Source organism: Oncorhynchus gorbuscha, unplaced genomic scaffold (assembly GCF_021184085.1).
Source record: "Oncorhynchus gorbuscha isolate QuinsamMale2020 ecotype Even-year unplaced genomic scaffold, OgorEven_v1.0 Un_scaffold_2091, whole genome shotgun sequence".
Lineage (NCBI taxonomy): Eukaryota > Metazoa > Chordata > Actinopteri > Salmoniformes > Salmonidae > Oncorhynchus > Oncorhynchus gorbuscha.
The window spans coordinates 55,554-77,844 of record NW_025746684.1 but is presented as its reverse complement, the minus strand read 5'-3'; the positions used below and the strand labels follow the sequence as shown (position 1 = coordinate 77,844).

General features: G+C 47.8%; 10 non-coding genes across 10 annotated transcripts; all 10 read right to left on the bottom strand.

Annotated features, from left to right (window-relative positions):
- Positions 1–5,922: 5,922 nt before the first annotated feature.
- Positions 5,923–5,994, bottom strand: trnaf-aaa. Its single transcript has one exon. It is a non-coding gene; the product is annotated as a tRNA-Phe (tRNA).
- Positions 5,995–7,030: 1,036 nt separating this feature from the next.
- Positions 7,031–7,102, bottom strand: trnaf-aaa. Its single transcript has one exon. It is a non-coding gene; the product is annotated as a tRNA-Phe (tRNA).
- Positions 7,103–14,167: 7,065 nt separating this feature from the next.
- Positions 14,168–14,241, bottom strand: trnai-aau. Its single transcript has one exon. It is a non-coding gene; the product is annotated as a tRNA-Ile (tRNA).
- Positions 14,242–17,875: 3,634 nt separating this feature from the next.
- On the bottom strand, positions 17,876–17,948 carry trnaf-gaa. Its single transcript has one exon. It is a non-coding gene; the product is annotated as a tRNA-Phe (tRNA).
- An 82-nt stretch (positions 17,949–18,030) lies between these two features.
- Positions 18,031–18,104, bottom strand: trnai-aau. The gene has a single exon. It is a non-coding gene; the product is annotated as a tRNA-Ile (tRNA).
- A 445-nt stretch (positions 18,105–18,549) lies between these two features.
- On the bottom strand, positions 18,550–18,622 carry trnaf-gaa. Its single transcript has one exon. It is a non-coding gene; the product is annotated as a tRNA-Phe (tRNA).
- An 82-nt stretch (positions 18,623–18,704) lies between these two features.
- Positions 18,705–18,778, bottom strand: trnai-aau. Its single transcript has one exon. It is a non-coding gene; the product is annotated as a tRNA-Ile (tRNA).
- A 1,033-nt stretch (positions 18,779–19,811) lies between these two features.
- Positions 19,812–19,885, bottom strand: trnai-aau. Its single transcript has one exon. It is a non-coding gene; the product is annotated as a tRNA-Ile (tRNA).
- Positions 19,886–21,186: 1,301 nt separating this feature from the next.
- On the bottom strand, positions 21,187–21,259 carry trnaf-gaa. Its single transcript has one exon. It is a non-coding gene; the product is annotated as a tRNA-Phe (tRNA).
- An 82-nt stretch (positions 21,260–21,341) lies between these two features.
- trnai-aau lies at positions 21,342–21,415 on the bottom strand. Its single transcript has one exon. It is a non-coding gene; the product is annotated as a tRNA-Ile (tRNA).
- Between the last annotated feature and the right edge of the window lie 876 nt (positions 21,416–22,291).

Genomic DNA, 22,291 nt, shown 5'->3' with positions numbered 1-22,291 from the left:
ACCCCAGACAGTATCTAAGATCGCCTGCTCAGGCAGGAACCCTGGCACCACCTCATACCTAAAGTCCCTCAGTCTTATCATACCCGCCTTCATTATTACCTTACTCTCCAGCATATTTCCCTCTGATTTCAGCATTGGGTTCAGAAAAACTGGTATATTCAAAATCACCCCAATAGAGTCACACTCATAACTTACCTGCGGTAGGAACTCCGCCCATGCCCTGAACACCTCCTGATAAAACTCAGGCACCTCTGCATACATGCTGGGCTTGAAACACATTAACAACCCATAATCTCCACAACCTCCACTATTATGCAACCAATGACTGAAAAACTCCTTCCACCCCTGACCCTCCTCCCCATATAAAAACCGTTGTACTCTCTTCACCCTCATGGCTTTTAACTTCACCTCCAGATCTAGTAATCTCAAACCAACCCTATCATAATCTGCTATCATTACATCATGAGCAATCTTCACCCCCTTCCCACCCCACAGGAAATCAGACACTAAATTATTAATTCCCTTCAGAACCCATACAGGCATGTCCATAACCCCTAAGGTATACACACATTTTGAGATTAACAATGCATTCACCACAACCACTTTCCCCCTCAATTTTAATTTCCTTTGTTTCCAGTAATTCAGTCGTCTTTATTTTATTAATCACCCCTGTCCAAGTTAAGTCCCTCGCCTCCCGCTCATCTACCCCAATATTCACACCCAAAATTCTCACGTGCCCCTTAACAGTCTTAAAAGGAATGTTACATGTAGACATAACAGTATCATCAGTACATAACATTTGAGACTTTTCAACATTCACCTTAGCCCCAGAAGCTCTTCCATACACATCAAAACACTTCATCAGACAATTCACACTCTCCATCCCGCAAAGTACAGGTGGTGTCGTCAGCATAATGATGCAGTACACTGACGCCTCCCCCCGGGAGGTCCACTCCATTCACTCCTCCATTCCGCTTTACAAACGCCGCTAAAGGCTCTACTGAGATGCTGTATAGCAGTGCAGACAATGGACAACCCTGCCTAACAGACCTGCCCAGGGGAAAAGGATCAGTTAGCACACCATTACATTTCACGACACTGCATGCTGACCCATACAATAGCTTCACCCATCCTTTAAGACGAGGCCCGAACCCAAATCTTGCCAAGGCCTCTAACAGGAACCGATGCTCCACCCGATCAAAGGCTTTATTCAGATCTAGGCAGAGCACCGCCCCACCCACCTCCCCCATCTGCTTCACCACATCCCGGATAGTGCAGAGGGTGTCCACTACATCCCGCCCCGGAACTCCATAGGCCTGAGTAGGTGCTATGATGCTTCCCATCACCTTATTCAACCTATTAGCCATTATCTTAGCAAGCAACTTATTGTCGGCGTTCAAAAGGGTTATTGGTCTGTAGTTCTCTAATTTCAGTCTGCTCCCCTTCCCTTTGTATAACACAGTCAACACACCCATAGCTAAAGATTCAGGGACTACCCTCTTCTCCTCCATACACACATACACACGCAGCATTAGTGGGGCCAGTATGTCACTAAACTCACGGTAAAACTCTGCAGTAAGACCATCTGAACCCGGGCTCTTATTCAAGTTCAGTCCCAATATGGCTGCTTTAACCTCTGCCAATGTAAAATCAGCCTCACACATCTCTACATCCTCAGTCGACACCCTAGCCTCCACTGCTTCTAGCACTCTTCTCATACACACTTCATCTACCCCACCCGACGTAAATAATCCCTTATAAAAAGAATGCACTGTATTCAAAATTCCTTCCAGATCTGTCACCCTCTCCTCCCTCTCATTTAACAGCTCAGTTAGAAAATTATTTTCCTGCTTCCTCCTTTCTAACCCCAGGAAAAAAGCAGTATTTCTCTCCCCCTCCACCACATACTGTGCTCTACTCCTCACCACTGCCCCCATACACCTGTGCCTCTCTACGACCCTCAACTCCTCCCTCACCCTCAGGTACTCTGTCACATCATAGCCTGGGCAGTTTTCTACCTTTTCTAACTCCAATAACAGGCGAGATTTAAGAATCCCCTCCTCCCTCCTCCTTATCACATTTGCCCGTCTTGCACTAGATATTGCCAGCCGCTTAAACTCCCCTTTTAATCCTTCCCACCACACACTCACATCAGACTCAAATAGAGGATCTGACACGGCGTCATTCACACACCCTTTCACTGCAGCCCTAAACCCCTCATCCTTCAACATACTGGCATAAAGACACCACAAACCACCCCCCCTCCCCTCCCCTGATGCACCCAGCCTGAAAAGCAGAGCATCATGGTCACTAAAAAATGTTTGTGAATACAACCAAGTGCTCAATCTCTCTATTAGCGAGACACAAATCTATACGTGACTGCTTTAGCTCACCCCTCACCACTTGTCTTCGAGAGAACACCCGCTTATCTGGATTCCTCTCCCTCCATATATCCACCCAATCCTCATCCTGCATTAGCCTTAATAGCGCTCCCCGAGATGAGTCAGAGCTAAAATGTGCGCTACTTGAGGCATCTAGCCTATCCATCCATACATTAAAATCCCCAACAAGCAAACAGTTCTTCCCACATAATCCTCCCATAGACAAAAACATAACCCTCCTCTCAATTTCATTATTAGGAGCATAGACATTGTACAACGAGTACTCCACATCTTGATAAGTGAAACCCACTCCCACCATTCGACCCACAGTGTCAGCACATAACAAATTTAAATTAGACACAACATCATGTTTTACCAAAATAGCTACCCCACATGCCCGCACAGCACCATTACTCACGTACATTAGTCCATTCCATCTCTGCCTTACATTCTCCATATACGGCTCAGTCCAATGGGTCTCCTGAAGACATAATATATCCGCAGAGAAGGCTTCCAACACCAGCTCTAGCTTTTCTTTGCTACGAAGTCCATTGGTGTTAATAGATACAACTCTCAACATTATGACTATAAAGAGGGGATGAATCGAATCCATCAGGATTGATCTTTTATCTTCTTTTTCCTCCTGGTTATCATGTTCTTTTTACTATCCCTCCGCAGAGATTGTATGTTCTCCCTCTCTTCCTCCATCAGCTCTTCTTCAGACTCTTTACGTTTGCGAGCGTCATCTCTTGCAGTATCCACCTCCCTAGAGGAGCCCCCCTCTCCACGAGGATCTTCAATAGGCTTAACATTCTGAATAGTCCCGTCAGGTTGTACTTCCTCCATTATAGGCTCTGTGCATGGGTCCTGTCATGTTTTGTCTTATATTGTCTAGTCATTTTGCTTTTCCTTCTGTTCGTTTTCCCCCTGCTGGTCTTTTTAGGTTCGTTCCCCTTTTTCTCTCTCCCTCCCTCTCTCTCTTCTCTCTGTCGTTCCGTTCCTGCTCCCAGCTGTTCCTATTCCCCTAATCAATCATTTAGTCTTCCCACACCTGTTCCCTATCTTTTCCCCTGATTAGAGTCCCTATTTCTCCCCTTGTTTTCCGTTTCTGCCCTGTCGGATCCTTGTATATTGTTCACCGTGCTGTGTCTTTGTATCGCCCTGTCGTGTCGTGTTTCCCTCAGATGCTGCGTGGTGAGCAGGTGTCTGAGTCTGCTACGGTCAAGTGCCTTCCCGAGGCAACCTGCAGTTTATTATCGAGTCTCCAGTCAGTTCTCGTGATTACGAGTGAAATTGTTTTTATGCTTTATTTACCGCTCCGATTTGTCTAGGAGTATTGCTATTTCCTTAAACTGGATTAAAGACTCTGTTTTCGCCAAGTCGCTTTTGGGTCCTCATTCACCTGCATAACAGGTCCTTGCCACACTCAGCTTTCTGTAAATCCATCTGAGCTCTTCCACACCTCGCATCTTCTCCCACCACACCCTCTGATGAATTTAACCATTCTACCGCACTGTCCATACTTGATCCCAGCTCCGTCACCCCCATCTCTGCAGACTTGCTACGATTTCTCACCCCTTCATCTATCCCACTGATCCCCTCCATATCATTCTCCTCTCCCAGCTCACTTTCCTCCACACTCTCTTCCTCATCTACTGAGCTTCTCTCATTCATTATCTCAAACTCTTCACCCACCCTTTCACCACATATACAGTTAAATGATTCACATTCCTCACATCTCCTTCTTCTCTCAGGACACTCCCGTGCATAATGCCCCTGCTCCATACATTTGTAACACCTAAATTCAGGGCAATCACGTACTACATGACCAGGCTGAATACAAAGCCTACACACTTTCACCTGCCTGTCATGTATAACCCTGAAATATTCAGCCCCCTCCAGAGTCTCAAACGTCGTCGAATATGGCAACGATTGGACATTGTTTGTAAATCGTACCTTACAGAAACGCGTACCGTCTGCAATTTCCGTTCCAGGCCACATTCTCCTCTTGATTGTAGACACTGCTGTGACTCCCCATCCAGCCAATTTATTTATTATATCCTCATCTGAGATATATGTCGGTAAATTCAGAAAGGACACCACCAGTTCATCATGTGACAAATCCTTCGCCATTACACATGAGTCTTTAATTTTAAATCCATCCATAAGTCTCTCCTTCCCTTTGGCATGACTCATTGTTATCTCATATTTATTCTTCGTTTTAAAACGACACCCCACCACCAAACCGCGTACCTCCTTGATCCCCCGTAGAAGCTCCATCATCGTTATCTTGTCCTCCCCAATGATCTCCACCGCCACTGTTAACCTTCTTTCAAACACCCGGGGAACAGCCCGCTCCCCAGCCATCTTTTCTCCTGCAGCACCTCTGTCAGTCTTCATTTCCCCTTTCGAATTCTTCCCAGTAGTCAAAGCCATATCGTCCACTCTTCGGTCCGAATCAGAAACCACCTCCACTGTTAAACTTCTTTCAAACACCCGGGGAACAGCCCGTTGCTCAGCCATCTTTTCTCCTGCAGCACCTCTGTCAGTCTTCATTTCCCCTTTTGAATTCTTCCCAGTAGTCGAAGCCATATCGTCCACTTTTCGGTCCAAATCAGAAACCAATCTCCTACTCACATTCATGCTTCTTTACAAGTCGGTTTGGTCTTTCAAACTTCCTTTAAGGAAATGAAAAAAACCTTTCCCCTAACAGCGCAAGCTGCTAGGGGAAAATTCTTCAATAAGAATTGTTTAACAAAAATCACCAACCAAAAAATAAAAGATTTACTTCAAAACAGCAAACAATGTATTTCTCCAACTCAACAACCAACTCCCTCCAAACACTTCCTCAATCCCAAAAAATGGGCGTGGTCAGGCCGGTGTGGTCGTAAGCGAGAAACTATCGCTTGGTGCACTATATAAAGTCAAAGTGCAGCCTTGTCTTACGACAACCTACTGTCATGTAACAATGACAAGAAACTCTCATGTAACACTGATGTCACAATGTCAGATGAAAAAGAAAGACATTACTTACTTTCAGAGAGCAGCGTATCACACACTCTAACCAACTGAGCTAACCGGCCGCTGGCTACAGAGCACAATTGTTGAGATGCACCGAGCCTCTGCAAGTGCTGGAGCGCAAACTAACGAGTCCACCAACAGCATAGCCTGACAAGACTGGACACTCTTGGTTGCTCCTTTTGGCAATTCCAAACAGCTGGGGAATTTGATCAATTGGTATTGTGTTTGCTTAGCATGCTATAGGTAGTGGGATCGATGCCCGCATTCCCCAAAAACACATTTTTTTTGTAGATCCAAGAAAGCTGCAGTTCACACTTCATGCAGCCTTGTCTTACGACAACCTACTGTCATGTAGCAATGACAAGCAACTTTAATGTAACACTGATGTCAAAATGTCAGATGAAAAAGCAAGACATTACTTACTTTCAGAGGAGCAGCGTAGCACACACCATTGAGGCCCACAAACAAAGCTGTGGAACATTTCTATGAAGCCAGATCATAAAGAAAGAACAAATACAGATGCCGAAACCCAGGATCAAACAAGGACCTTTAGATCTTTCGTCTAACGCTCTCCCAACTGAGCTATTCCGGCAATTCAATCAACATAATTCTGTGGCACCCTTGAAAATTCACATGCATGTGACTCATAATTTTGACACTGAAAATGTACATAATAGCCAGTATGGGGATCAAACAGATGACCTTGGGGTTATTAGCACCACACTCTAACCAACTGAGCTAACCGGCCATTTGCTATTTTGCTCAATTGTTGAAATGCACCAAGCCTCTGCAAGTGCTGGCACATCAACACACAAGTCCACCAACAGCATATCCTGACCAGAATGGACCCTCTTGGTTGCTTCTTGCGGAAATTCCAAACGGCTGGGGAATTAGCTCAAATGCTTTGCACGCGTGAGGTAGTGGGATCGATGCCCACATTCTCCAAAAGCACATTGTTTTATGGATCCAAGAAAACTCCAGTTCACACTTCATGCAGCCTTGTCTTACGACAACCTACTGTCATGTAAACAATGACAAGAAACTGTCATGTAACAATGACAAGAAACTCTCATGTAACACTGATATCACAATGTCAGAGGAAAAAGAAAGACATTACTTACTTTCAGAGAGCAGCGTATCACACACTCTAACCAACTGAGCTAACCGGCCGCTGGCTACAGAGCACAATTGTTGAGATGCACCGAGCCTCTGCAAGTGCTGGAGCGCAAACTAACAAGTCCACCAACAGCATAGAATGACAAGACTGGACACTCTTGGTTGCTCCTTGTGGCAATTCCAAACAGCTGGGGAATTTGATCAATTGGTATTGTGTTTGCTTAGCATGCTATAGGTAGTGGGATCGATGCCCGCATTCCCCAAAAACACATTTTTTTTGTGGATCCAAGAAAGCTGCAGTTCACACTTCATGCAGCCTTGTCTTACGACAACCTACTGTCATGTAGCAATGACAAGCAACTTTAATGTAACACTGATGTCAAAATTTCAGATGAAAAAGCAAGACATTACTTACTTTCAGAGGAGCAGCGTAGCACACACCATTGAGGCCCACAAACAAAGCTGTGGAACATTTCTATGAAGCCAGATCATAAAGAAAGAACAAATACAGATGCCGAAACCCAGGATCAAACAAGGACCTTTAGATCTTTCGTCTAACGCTCTCCCAACTGAGCTATTCCGGCAATTCAATCAACATAATTCTGTGGCACCCTTGAAAATTCACATGCATGTGACTCATAATTTTGACACTGAAAATGTACATAATAGCCAGTATGGGGATCAAACAGATGACCTTGGGGTTATTAGCACCACACTCTAACCAACTGAGCTAACCGGCCATTTGCTATTTTGCTCAATTGTTGAAATGCACCAAGCCTCTGCAAGTGCTGGCACATCAACACACAAGTCCACCAACAGCATATCCTGACCAGAATGGACCCTCTTGGTTGCTTCTTGCGGAAATTCCAAACGGCTGGGGAATTAGCTCAAATGCTTTGCACGCGTGAGGTAGTGGGATCGATGCCCACATTCTCCAAAAGCACATTGTTTTATGGATCCAAGAAAACTCCAGTTCACACTTCATGCAGCCTTGTCTTACGACAACCTACTGTCATGTAAACAATGACAAGAAACTGTCATGTAACAATGACAAGAAACTCTCATGTAACACTGATGTCACAATGTCAGATGAAAAAGAAAGACATTACTTACTTTCAGAGAGCAGCGTATCACACACTCTAACCAACTGAGCTAACCGGCCGCTGGCTACAGAGCACAATTGTTGAGATGCACCGAGCCTCTGCAAGTGCTGGAGCGCAAACTAACAAGTCCACCAACAGCATAGAATGACAAGACTGGACACTCTTGGTTGCTCCTTGTGGCAATTCCAAACAGCTGGGGAATTTGATCAATTGGTATTGTGTTTGCTTAGCATGCTATAGGTAGTGGGATCGATGCCCGCATTCCCCAAAAACACATTTTTTTGTGGATCCAAGAAAGCTGCAGTTCACACTTCATGCAGCCTTGTCTTACGACAACCTACTGTCATGTAGCAATGACAAGCAACTTTAATGTAACACTGATGTCAAAATTTCAGATGAAAAAGCAAGACATTACTTACTTTCAGAGGAGCAGCGTAGCACACACCATTGAGGCCCACAAACAAAGCTGTGGAAAGTTTCCTTGAAGCCAGAGCATAAAGATGTCATGCAGGTGAAAGAGGACCCAAACGCGACTTAACAGAAACAGAGTTTATTAATGTTCAAAACGGAATAACAGAAATCCTCTAGATTGTAGAGGGGAAAAACAACTGGAGAAGCGGCCACAGACTGCAGGTCGCTTCGGGTAGGCGCAGGCCGTAGTCGACTGAGACACCTGCTCACACGCAGCGTCTGATGAAGGCACAAAACACGACAGGACAGGGTGATACACAATCACGGCAAAAACACGACAGGACAGGGCGAAACGCAATCACAGCATGGTGAATACAATACGAGGAACCGACGGCACAGGAACGGATCACAAAGGAATAAATAGGGACTCTAATCAGGGGAAAGGATCGGGAACAGGTGTGGGAAGACTAAATGATGATTAGGGGAATAGGAACAGCTGGGAGCAGGAACGGAACGATAGAGAGAAGAGAGAGCGAGAGAGTGAGAGAGGGAGGGGGAGAGAGAGGGATAGGAGGGAAAGAACCAAATAAGACCAGCAGAGGGAAACGAATAGCATGGGGAGCACAGGGACAAGACATGATAATAAATGACAAACATGACAAAAGAAAGAACAAATACAGATGCCGAAACCCGAGATCGAGCCAGGGATCTTTATATCTTCAGTCTAACACTCTCCCAACTGAGGTATTCCGGCAATGCACTCAACCTAATTCCGTGGCACCTTTGACTGTCATGTTTTGTCTTAGATTGTCTTGTCATTTTGCTTTTCCCTCTGTTCGTTTTCCCCCTGCTGGTCTTTTTAGGTTCGTTCCCCTTTTTCTCTCTCTCTTCCTCTCTCTCTTCTTTCTATCGTTCCGTTCCTGCTCCCAGCTGTTCCTATTCCCCTAATCAATCATTTAGTCTTCCCACACCTGTTCCCTATCTTTCCCCCTGATTAGAGTCCCTATTTCTCCCCTTGTTTTCCGTTTCTGCCCTGTCGGATCCTTGTCTATTGTTCACCGTGCTGTGTCTGTGTATCGCCCTGTCGTGTCGTGTTTCCCTCGGATGCTGCGTGGTGAGCAGGTGTCTGAGTCTGCTACGTTCAAGTGCCTTCCCGAGGCAACCTGCAGTTCTTGATCGAGTCTCCAGTCTGTTCTCGTCATTACGAGTGGAATTATGTTTTATGATTGTAGATTTACTTTACTGGATTAAAGACTCTGTTTTCGCCAAGTCGCTTTTGGGTCCTCATTCACCTGCATGACAGAAGGATCCGACCAAAGAATGGACCCAGCGACTACAGACGCTCGTAACACTGCCGTCGAGATCCAAGGAGCCATGCTCGGCAGACACGAGCAGGAATTGTCTGCTGCTCGCCATGCCGTGGAGAACCTGGCCGCTCAGGTTTCCGACCTCTCTGGACAGTTCCAGAGTCTTCGTCTCGTGCCACCTGTTACTTCCTGGCCTGCCGAGCCTCCGGAACCTAGGGTTAATAACCCACCTTGCTACTCCGGGCAGCCCACGGAGTGCCGCTCCTTTCTCACCCAGTGTGATATTGTGTTCTCTCTCCAACCCAACACATACTCTAGAGAGAGAGCTCGGGTTGCTTACGTCATTTCACTCCTTACTGGCCGGGCTCGAGAGTGGGGCACAGCTATCTGGGAGGCAAGATCTGATTGTTCAAACAATTACCAGAACTTTAAAGAGGAGATGATTCGGGTTTTTGACCGTTCAGTTTTTGGTAGGGAGGCTTCTAGGGCCCTGGCTTCCCTATGCCAAGGTGATCGATCCATAACGGATTACTCTATAGAGTTTCGCACTCTTGCTGCCTCTAGTGACTGGAACGAGCCGGCGCTGCTCGCTCGTTTTCTGGAGGGACTCCACGCAGTGGTCAAAGATGAGATTCTCTCTCGGGAGGTTCCTTCCAGTGTGGACTCTTTGATTGCTCTCGCCATCCGCATAGAACGACGGGTAGATCTTCGTCACCAAGCTCGTGGAAGAGAGCTCGCGTCAACGGTGTTTCCCTGCTCCGCATCGCAACCATCTCCCTCCTCTGGCTCAGAGACTGAGCCCATGCAGCTGGGAGGTATTCGCATCTCGACTAAGGAGAGGGAACGGAGGATCACCAACCGCCTGTGCCTCTATTGCGGATTTGATGGACATTTTGTCAATTCATGTCCAGTAAAGGCCAGAGCTCATCAGTAAGCGGAGGGCTACTGGTGAGCGCTACTACTCAGGTCTCTTCATCTAGATCCTGTACTACTATGTCGGTCCATCTACGCTGTACCGGTTCGGGTGCTACATGCAGTGCCTTGATTGACTCTGGGGCTGAGGGTTGTTTCATGGACGAAGCATGGGCTCGGAAACATGACATTCCTTTCAGACAGTTAGACAAGCCTACGCCCATGTTTGCCTTAGATGGTAGTCATCTTCCCAGTATCAGATTTGAGACACTACCTTTAACTCTCACAGTATCTGGTAACCACAGTGAGACTATTTCTTTTTTGATTTTTCGTTCACCTTTTACACCTGTTGTTTTGGGTCATCCCTGGCTAGTATGTCATAATCCTTCTATTAATTGGTCTAGTAATTCTATCCTATCCTGGAACGTTTCTTGTCATGTGAAGTGTTTAATGTCTGCCATCCCTCCCATTTCTTCTGTCCCCACTTCTCAGGAGGAACCTGGCGATTTGACAGGAGTGCCGGAGGAATATCATGATCTGCGCACGGTCTTCAGTCGGTCCCGAGCCAACTCCCTTCCTCCTCACCGGTCGTATGATTGTAGTATTGATCTCCTTCCGGGGACCACTCCTCCTCGGGGTAGACTATACTCTCTGTCGGCTCCCGAACGTAAGGCTCTCGAGGATTATTTATCTGTGTCTCTTGACGCCGGTACCATAGTGCCTTCTTCCTCTCCGGCCGGGGCGGGGTTCTTTTTGTTAAGAAAAAGGACGGTACTCTGCGCCCCTGCGTGGATTATCGAGGGCTGAATGACATAACGGTTAAGAATCGTTATCCGCTTCCCCTTATGTCATCAGCCTTCGAGATTCTGCAGGGAGCCAGGTGCTTTACTAAGTTGGACCTTCGTAACGCTTACCATCTCGTGCGCATCAGAGAGGGGGACGAGTGGAAAACGGCGTTTAACACTCCGTTAGGGCATTTTGAGTACCGGGTTCTGCCGTTTGGTCTCGCCAATGCGCCAGCTGTTTTTCAGGCATTAGTTAATGATGTTCTGAGAGACATGCTGAACATCTTTGTTTTTGTCTATCTTGACGATATCCTGATTTTTTCACCGTCACTCGAGATTCATGTTCAGCACGTTCGACGTGTTCTACAGCGCCTTTTAGAGAATTGTCTCTACGTGAAGGCTGAGAAGTGCTCTTTTCATGTCTCCTCCGTTACTTTTCTCGGTTCCGTTATTTCCGCTGAAGGCATTCAGATGGATTCCGCTAAGGTCCAAGCTGTCAGTGATTGGCCCGTTCCAAGGTCACGTGTCGAGTTGCAGCGCTTTCTAGGTTTCGCTAATTTCTATCGGCGTTTCATTCGTAATTTCGGTCAAGTTGCTGCCCCTCTCACAGCTCTTACTTCTGTCAAGACGTGTTTTAAGTGGTCCGGTTCCGCCCAGGGAGCTTTTGATCTTCTAAAAGAACGTTTTACGTCCGCTCCTATCCTCGTTACTCCTGACGTCACTAGACAATTCATTGTCGAGGTTGACGCTTCAGAGGTAGGCGTGGGAGCCATTCTATCCCAGCGCTTCCAGTCTGACGATAAGGTTCATCCTTGCGCTTATTTTTCTCATCGCCTGTCGCCATCTGAACGCAACTATGATGTGGGTAACCGCGAACTGCTCGCCATCCGCTTAGCCCTAGGCGAATGGCGACAGTGGTTGGAGGGGGCGACCGTTCCTTTTGTCGTTTGGACAGACCATAAGAACCTTGAGTACATCCGTTCTGCCAAACGACTTAATGTCCGTCAAGCTCGTTGGGCGTTGTTTTTCGCTCGTTTCGAGTTTGTGATTTCTTACCGTCCGGGTAGCAAGAACACCAAGCCTGATGCCTTATCCCGTCTGTTTAGTTCTTCTGTGGCTTCTACTGATCCCGAGGGGATTCTTCCTTATGGGCGTGTTGTCGGGTTGACAGTCTGGGGAATTGAAAGACAGGTTAAGCAAGCACTCACGCACACTGCGTCGCCGCGCTTGTCCTAGTAACCTCCTTTTCGTTCCTGTTTCCACTCGTCTGGCTGTTCTTCAGTGGGCTCACTCTGCCAAGTTAGCTGGTCATCCCGGTGTTCGAGGCACTCTTGCGTCTATTCGCCAGCGCTTTTGGTGGCCGACTCAGGAGCGTGACACGCGCCGTTTCGTGGCTGCTTGTTCGGACTGCGCGCAGACTAAGTCGGGTAACTCTCCTCCTGCCGGTCGTCTCAGACCGCTCCCCATTCCTTCTCGACCATGGTCTCACATCGCCCTAGACTTCATTACCGGTCTGCCTTTGTCTGCGGGGAAGACTGTGATTCTTACGGTTGTCGATAGGTTCTCTAAGGCGGCACATTTCATTCCCCTCGCTAAACTTCCTTCCGCTAAGGAGACGGCACAAATCATCATCGAGAATGTGTTCAGAATTCATGGCCTCCCGTTAGACGCCGTTTCAGACAGAGGCCCGCAATTCACGTCACAGTTTTGGAGGGAGTTCTGTCGTTTGATTGGTGCGTCCGTCAGTCTCTCTTCCGGGTTTCATCCCCAGTCTAACGGTCAAGCAGAGAGGGCCAATCAGACGATTGGTCGCATACTACGCAGCCTTTCTTTCAGAAACCCTGCGTCTTGGGCAGAACAGCTCCCCTGGGCAGAATACGCTCACAACTCGCTTCCTTCGTCTGCTACCGGGTTATCTCCGTTTCAGAGTAGTCTGGGTTACCAGCCTCCTCTGTTCTCATCCCAGCTTGCCGAGTCCAGCGTTCCCTCCGCTCAAGCGTTTGTCCAACGTTGTGAGCGCACCTGGAGGAGGGTGAGGTCTGCACTTTGCCGTTACAGGGCACAGACTGTGAGAGCCGCCAATAAACGTAGGATTAAGAGTCCAAGGTATTGTTGCGGCCAGAGAGTGTGGTTTTCCACTCGCAACCTTCCTCTTACGACAGCTTCTCGTAAGTTGACTCCGCGGTTCATTGGTCCGTTCCATGTCTCCCAGGTCGTCAATCCTGTCGCTGTGCGACTGCTTCTTCCGCGACATCTTCGTCGCGTCCATCCTGTCTTCCATGTCTCCTGTGTCAAGCCCTTTCTTCGCACCCCGTTCGTCTTCCCTCCCCCCTCCCGTCCTTGTCGAGAGCACACCTATTTACAAGGTACGTAGGATCATGGACATGCGTTCTCGGGGACGGGGTCACCAATACTTAGTGGATTGGGAGGGTTACGGTCCTGAGGAGAAGAGTTGGGTTCCGTCTCGGGACGTGCTGGACCGTTCACTTATTGATGATTTCCTCCGTTGCCGCCAGGATTCCTCCTCGAGTGCGCCAGGAGGCGCTCGGTGAGTGGGGGGGTACTGTCATGTTTTGTCTTAGATTGTCTTATCATTTTGCTTTTCCCTCTGTTCGTTTTCCCCCTGCTGGTCTTTTTAGGGTCGTTCCCCTTTTTCTCTCTCTCTTCCTCTCTCTCTTCTCTCTATCGTTCCGTTCCTGCTCCCAGCTGTTCCTATTCCCCTAATCAATCATTTAGTCTTCCCACACCTGTTCCCTATCTTTCCCCCTGATTAGAGTCCCTATTTCTCCCCTTGTTTTCCGTTTCTGCCCTGTCGGATCCTTGTCTATTGTTCACCGTGCTGTGTCTGTGTATCGCCCTGTCGTGTCGTGTTTCCCTCAGATGCTGCGTGGTGAGCAGGTGTCTGAGTCTGCTACGTTCAAGTGCCTTCCCGAGGCAACCTGCAGTTCTTGATCGAGTCTCCAGTCTGTTCTCGTCATTACGAGTGGAATTATGTCTTATGATTGTAGATTTACTTTACTGGATTAAAGACTCTGTTTTCGCCAAGTCGCTTTTGGGTCCTCATTCACCTGCATGACATTGACAATTCACATGCATGTGACTCATAATTTTGACACTCAAAATGTACATAATAGCCAGTATGGTGATAGAAACCATGACCTTGGCATTATTAGCACCACACTCTAACCAACTGAGCTAACCGGCCATTTGCTATTTTACTCAATTGTTGGAATGCACCGAGCCTCTGCAAGTGCTGGCACTTCAACAAACAAGTCCAACAACAGCATAGCCTGACAAGACTGGACCCTCTTGGTTGCTTCTTGCGGAAATTCCAAATGGCTGGGGAATTAGCTCAAATGTTTGCACGCGTGAGGTAGTGGGATCGATGCCCACATTCTCCAAAAGCACATTGTTTTATGGATGCAAGAAAACTCCAGTTCACACTTCATGCAGCCTTGTCTTACGACAACCTACTGTCATGTAGCAATTACATTTACATTTAAGTCATTTAGCAGACGCTCTTATCCAGAGCGACTTACAAATTGGTGCATTCACCTTATGACATCCAGTGGAACAGTCACTTTACAATAGTGCATCTAAATCTTAAAGGGGGGGGGGGAAGAGGGAATACTTATCCTATCCTAGGTATTCCTTAAAGAGGTGGGGTTTCAAGTGTCTCCGGAAGGTGGTGATTGACTCCGCTGTCCTGGCGTCGTGAGGGAGTTTGTTCCACCATTGGGGGGCCAGAGCAGCGAACAGTTTTGACTGGGCTGAGCGGGAGCTGTACTTCCTCAGTGGTAGGGAGGCGAGCAGGCCAGAGGTGGATGAACGCAGTGCCCTTGTTTGGGTGTAGGGCCTGATCAGAGCCTGGAGGTACTGAGGTGCCGTTCCCCTCACAGCTCCGTAGGCAAGCACCATGGTCTTGTAGCGGATGCGGGCTTCAACTGGAAGCCAGTGGAGAGAACGGAGGAGCGGGGTGACATGAGAGAACTTGGGAAGGTTGAACACCAGACGGGCTGCGGCGTTCTGGATGAGTTGAAGGGGTTTAATGGCACAGGCAGGGAGCCCAGCCAACAGCGAGTTGCAGTAATCCAGACGGGAGATGACAAGTGCCTGGATTAGGACCTGCGCCGCTTCCTGTGTGAGGCAGGGTCGTACTCTGCGGATGTTGTAGAGCATGAACCTACAGGAACGGGCAAACCGCCTTGATGTTGGTTGAGAACGACAGGGTGTTGTCCAGGATCACACCAAGGTTCTTAGCGCTCTGGGAGGAGGACACAATGGAGTTGTCAACCGTGATGGCGAGATCATGGAACGGGCAGTCCTTCCCCGGGAGGAAGAGCAGCTCCGTCTTGCCGAGGTTCAGCTTGAGGTGGTGATCCGTCATCCACACTGATATGTCTGCCAGACATGCAGAGATGCGATTCGCCACCTGGTCGTCAGAAGGGGGAAAGGAGAAGATTAGTTGTGTGTCGTCTGCATAGCAATGATAGGAGAGACCATGTGAGGTTATGACAGAGCCAAGTGACTTGGTGTATAGCGAGAATAGGAGAGGGCCTAGAACAGAGCCCTGGGGGACACCAGTGGTGAGAGCGCGTGGTGAGGAGACAGATTCTCGCCACGCCACCTGGTAGGAGCGACCTGTCAGGTAGGACGCAATCCAAGCGTGAGCCGCGCCGGAGATGCCCAACTCGGAGAGGGTGGAGAGGAGGATCTGATGGTTCACAGTATCGAAGGCAGCCGATAGATCTAGAAGGATGAGAGCAGAGGAGAGAGAGTTAGCTTTAGCAGTGCGGAGCGCCTCCGTGATACAGAGGAGAGCAGTCTCAGTTGAATGACTAGTCTTGAAACCTGACTGATTTGGATCAAGAAGGTCATTCAGAGAGAGATAGCGGGAGAGCTGGCCAAGGACGGCACGTTCAAGAGTTTTGGAGAGAAAAGAAAGAAGGGATACTGGTCTGTAATTGTTGACATCGGAGGGATCGAGTGTAGGTTTTTTCAGAAGGGGTGCAACTCTCGCTCTCTTGAAGACGGAAGGGACGTAGCCAGCGGTCAGTGATGAGTTGATGAGCGAGGTGAGGTAAGGGAGGAGGTCTCCGGAAATGGTCTGGAGAAGAGGGGAGGGGATAGGGTCAAGCGGGCAGGTTGTTGGGCGGCCGGCTGTCACAAGACGCGAGATTTCATCTGGAGAGAGAGGGGAGAAAGAGGTCAGAGCACAGGGTAGGGCAGTGTGAGCAGAACCAGCGGTGTCGTTTGACTTAGCAAACGAGGATCGGATGTCGTCGACCTTCTTTTCAAAATGCTTGACGAAGTCGTCTGCAGAGAGGGAGGAGGGGGGGGGGGGAGGATTCAGGAGGGAGGAGAAGGTGGCAAAGAGCTTCCTAGGGTTAGAGGCAGATGCTTGGAATTTAGCATGGTAGAAAGTGGCTTTAGCAGCAGAGACAGAGGAGGAAAATGTAGAGAGGAGGGAGTGAAAGGATGCCAGGTCCGCAGGGAGGCGAGTTTTCCTCCATTTCCGCTCGGCTGCCCGGAGCCCTGTTCTGTGAGCTCGCAATGAGTCATCGAGCCACGGAGCGGGAGGGGAGGACCGAGCCGGCCTGGAGGATAGGGGACATAGAGAGTCAAAGGATGCAGAGAGGGAGGAGAGGAGGGTTGAGGAGGCAGAATCAGGAGATAGGTTGGAGAAGGTTTGAGCGGAGGGAAGAGATGATAGGATGGAAGAGGAGAGAGTAGCGGGGGAGAGAGAGCGAAGGTTGGGACGGCGCGATACCATCCGAGTAGGGGCAGTGTGGGAGGTGTTGGATGAGAGCGAGAGGGAAAAGGATACAAGGTAGTGGTCGGAGACTTGGAGGGGAGTTGCAATGAGGTTAGTGGAAGAACAGCATCTAGTAAAGATGAGGTCGAGCGTATTGCCTGCCTTGTGAGTAGGGGTGGAGGGTGAGAGGGTGAGGTCAAAAGAGGAGAGGAGTGGAAAGAAGGAGGCAGAGAGGAATGAGTCAAAGGTAGACGTGGGGAGGTTAAAGTCGCCCAGAACTGTGAGAGGTGAGCCGTCCTCAGGAAAGGAGCTTATCAAGGCATCAAGCTCATTGATGAACTCTCCGAGGGAACCTGGAGGGCGATAAATGATAAGGATGTTAAGCTTGAAAGGGCTGGTAACTGTGACAGCATGGAATTCAAAGGAGGCGATAGACAGATGGGTAAGGGGAGAAAGAGAGAATGACCACTTGGGAGAGATGAGGATCCCGGTGCCACCACCCCGCTGACCAGAAGCTCTCGGGGTGTGCGAGAACACGTGGGCGGTCGAAGAGAGAGCAGTAGGAGTAGCAGTGTTGTCTGTGGTGATCCATGTTTCCGTTAGTGCCAAGAAGTCGAGGGACTGGAGGGAGGCATAGGCTGAGATGAACTCTGCCTTGTTGACCGCAGATCGGCAATTCCAGAGGCTACCGGAGACCTGGAACTCCACGTGGGTCGTGCGCGCTGGGACCACCAGATTAGGGTGGCCGCGGCCACGCGGTGTGGAGCGTTTATATGGTCTGTGCAGAGAGGAGAGAACAGGGATAAACAGACACATAGTTAACAGGCTACAGAAGAGGCTACGCTAATGCAAAGGAGATTGGAATGACAAGTGGACTACACGTCTCGAATGTTCAGAAAGTTAAGCTACGTAGCAAGAATCTTAGCAATGACAAGCAACTTTAATGTAACACTGATGTCAAAATGTCAGATGAAAAAGCAAGACATTACTTACTTTCAGAGGAGCAGCGTAGCACACACCATTGAGGCCCACAAACAAAGCTGTGGAAAGTTTCCTTGAAGCAAGAGCATAAAGAAAGAACAAATACCGCAACCCGGGATCGAACCAGAGACCTTTAGAACTTCAGTCTAACGCTCTCCCAACTGAGCTATTCCGGCAAATCACCCAACCTAATTCCGTGGCTCCCTTGACAATTCACATGCATGTGACTCATAATTTTGACACTCAAAATGTACATAATAGCCAGCATGGTGATAGAACCCATGACCTTGGCGTTATTAGCACCACACTCTAACCAACTGAGCTAACCGGCCATTTGCTATTTTACTCAATTGTTGAAATGCACCAAGCCTCTGCAAGTGCTTGCACTTCAACAAACAAGTCCAACAACAGCATAGCCTGACAAGACTAGACCCTCTTGGTTGCATCTTGCGGAAATTCCAAACGGCTGGGGAATTAGCTCAAATGCTTTGCACGCGTGAGGTAGTGGGATCGATGCCCACATTCTCCAAAAGCACATTGTTTTATGGATGCAAGAAAACTCCAGTTCACACTTCATGCAGCCTTGTCTTACGACAACCTACTGTCATGTAGCAATGACAAGCAACTTTAATGTAACACTGATGTCAAAATGTCAGATGAAAAAGCAAGACATTACTTACTTTCAGAGGAGCAGCGTAGCACACACCATTGAGGCCCACAAACAAAGCTGTGGAAAGTTTCCTTGAAGCCAGAGCATAAAGAAAGAAAAAATACAGATGCCGAAACCTGGGATCGAACCAGGGACCTTTATATCTTCAGTCTAACACTCTCCCAACTGTGCTATTCCGGCAATTCACTCAACATAATTCTGTGGCACCCTTGACAATTCACATGTATGTGACTCATAATTTTGACACTCAAAATGTACATAATAGCCAGTATGGGGATCGAACCCATGACCTTGGCGTTATTAGCACCACACTCTAACCAACTGAGCTAACCGGCTATTTGTTATTTTGCTCAATTGTTGAAATGCACCGAGCCTATGCAAGTGCTGGCACGTCAACAAACAAGTCCACCAACAGCATAGCCTGACAAGACTGGACCCTCTTGGTTGCTTCTTGCGGAAATTCCAAACGGCTGGGGAATTAGCTCAAATGCTTTGCACGCGTGAGGTAGTGGGATCGATGCCCACATTCTCCAAAAGCACAATGTTATATGGATCCAAGAAAACTCCAGTTCACACTTCATGCAGCCTTGTCTTACGACAACCTACTGTCATGTAAACAATGACAAGAAACTGTCATGTAACAATGACAAGAAACTCTCATGTAACACTGATGTCACAATGTCAGATGAAAAAGAAAGACATTACTTACTTTCAGAGAGCAGCGTATCACACACTCTAACCAACTGAGCTAACCGTCCGCTGGCTACAGAGCACAATTGTTGAGATGCACCGAGCCTCTGCAAGTGCTGGAGCGCAAACTAACAAGTCCACCAACAGCATAGCCTGACAAGACTGGACACTCTTGGTTGCTCCTTGTGGCAATTCCAAACAGCTGGGGAATTTGATCAATTGGTATTGTGTTTGCTTAGCATGCTACAGGTAGTGGGATCGATGCCCGCATTCCCCAAAAGCACATTTTTTGGTGGATCCAAGAAAGCTGCAGTTCACACTTCATGCAGCCTTGTCTTACGACAACCTACTGTCATGTAACAATGACAAGCAACTTTAATGTAACACTGATGTCAAAATGTCAGATGAAAAAGCAAGAGATTACTTACTTTCAGAGAAGCAGCGCAGCACACACCATTGAGGCCCACAAACATAGCTGTGGATAGTTTCCTTGAAGCCAGAGCATAAAGAAAGAACAGTTACAAATGCTAAAAGCTGGGATCGAACCAGGTACCTTTAGATCTTCAGTCTAGCGCTCACCCAACTGAGCTATTTCGGAAAATAACTCAACTTCTTCTGTGGCACCCTTGACAATTCACATGCATGTGACTCACAATTTTGACACTCAAAATGTACATAATAGCCAGTACGGGGATCGAACCCATGACCTTGGCGTTATTAGCACCACACGCTAACCAGTTGAGCTAACCGGCCATTTTCTATTTTACTCAATTGTTAAAATGCACCGAGCCTCTACAAGTGCTGGCACGTCAACAAACAAGTCCACCAACAGCATAGCCTGACAAGACTGGACCCTCTTGTTGGTTCTTGCGGAAATTCCAAACGGCTGGGGAATTAGCTCAAATACTTTGCATGCGTGAGGTAGTGGGATCGATGCCCACATTCTCCAAAAGCACATTGTTTTACGGATCCAAGAAAACTCCAGTTCACACTTCATGCAGCCTTGTCTTACGACAACCTACCCTCATGTAAACAATGTCAAGAAACTGTCATGTAACAATGACAAGAAACTCTCATGTAACACTGATGTCAAAATGTCAGATGAAAAAGAAAGACATTACAGAGAGCAGCGTATCACACACTCTAACCAACTGAGCTAACCGGCCGCTGGCTACAGAGCACAATTGTTGAGATGCACCGAGCCTCTGCAAGTGCTGGAGCACAAACTAACAAGTCCACCAACAGCATAGCTTGACAAGACTGGACACTCTTGGTTGCTCCTTGTGGCAATTCCAAACAGCTGGGGAATTTGATCAATTGGTATTGTGTTTGCTTAGCATGCTATAGGTAGTGGGATCGATGCCCGCATTCTCCAAAAGCACATTGTTTTATGGATCGAAGAAAGCTGCAGTTCACACTTCATGCAGCCTTGTCTTACGACAACCTACTGTCATGTAAACAATGACAAGAAACTGTCATGTAACAATGACAAGAAAATCTCATGTAACACTGTTGTCACAATGACAGATGAAAAAGAAAGACATTACTTACTTTCAGAGAGCAGCGTATCACACACTCTAACCAACTGAGCTAACCGGCCGCTGGCTACAGAGCACAATTGTTGAGATGCACCGAGCCTCTGCAAGTGCTGGAGTGCAAACTAACAAGTCCACCAACAGCATAGCCTGACAAGACTGGACACTCTTGGTTGCTCCTTGTGGCAATTCCAAACAGCTGGGGAATTTGATCAATTGGTATTGTGTTTGCTTAGCATGCTATAGGTAGTGGGATCGATGCCCACATTCTCCAAAAGCACATTGTTTTATGGATCCAAGAAAGCTGCAGTTCACACTTCATGCAGCCTTGTCTTAAAACCTACTGTCATGTAGCAATGACAAGCAACTTTAATGTAACACTGATGTCAAAATGTCAGATGAAAAAGCAAGACATTACTTACTTTCAGAGGAGCAGCGTAGCACACACCATTGAGGACCACAAACAAAGCTGTGGAAAGTTTCCTTGAAGCCAGAGCATAAAGAAAGAAAAAACACAGATGCCGAAACCCGGGATCGAACCAGGGACCTTAAAATCTTCAGTCTAGCGCTCGCCCAACTGAGCTATTCCGGCCATTCACTCAACATAATTCTGTGGCACCCTTGACAATTCACATGCATGTGACTCATAATTTTGACACTCAAAATGTACATGATAGCCAGTATGGGGATCTAACCCATGACCTTGGCGTTATTAGCAACACACTCTAACCAACTGAGCTAACCGGCCACTTGCTATTTTGCTCAATTGTTGAAATGCACCGAGCATCTGCAAGTGCTGGCACGTCAACAAACAAGTCCACCAACAGCATAGCCTGACAAGACTGGACACGCTTGGTTGCTCCTTGTGGCAATTCCAAACAGCTGGGGAATTTGATCAATTGGTATTGTGTTTGCTTAGCATGCTATAGCTAGTGGGATCGATGCCCGCATTCCCCAAAAGCACATTTTTTTGTGGATCCAAGAAAGCTGCAGTTCACACTTCATGCAGCCTTGTCTTACGACAACCTACTGTCATGTAGCAACGACAAGCAACTTTAATGTAACACTGATGTCAAAATGTCAGATGAAAAAGCAAGACATTACTTACTTTCAGAGAGCAGCGTATCACACACTCTAACCAACTGAGCTAACCGGCCGCTGGCTACAGAGCACAATTGTTGAGATGCACCGAGCCTCTGCAGGTGCTGGAGCGCAAACTAACATGTAATGTATTCCTATGGGGAGAGAAGTCAATGCAAACTCTTTGAAGTAAACACCTTCTTTTAACTATTAAGGGTTAATGCCACACGGACAACGTTAGGCTTGCACGGATCGGAAGGACCTTAGGAACACACCTGAGGTCCAATTGTGCTTCTCACCCTAACGGTTCTCTCACTGTCACCCTAAAGCAAATGACGTTGTGGGGCAGGCTTCATTTTGGGCCTACTTTTCTAATGGTCGCTGCGCTCAGACCGAGCGAGCTACGGTCAAGCGGGATATCTCGTTGAACTCGGCACGGCCTAGAGATTATGTTTATGCCATTGCCTGCTCTCTGTGTCTTTGAGAACCACACTTTTTCACTCCATCCTTGCTGTGTGTGCGTGTGAGAGCTTTTCTTTGACAT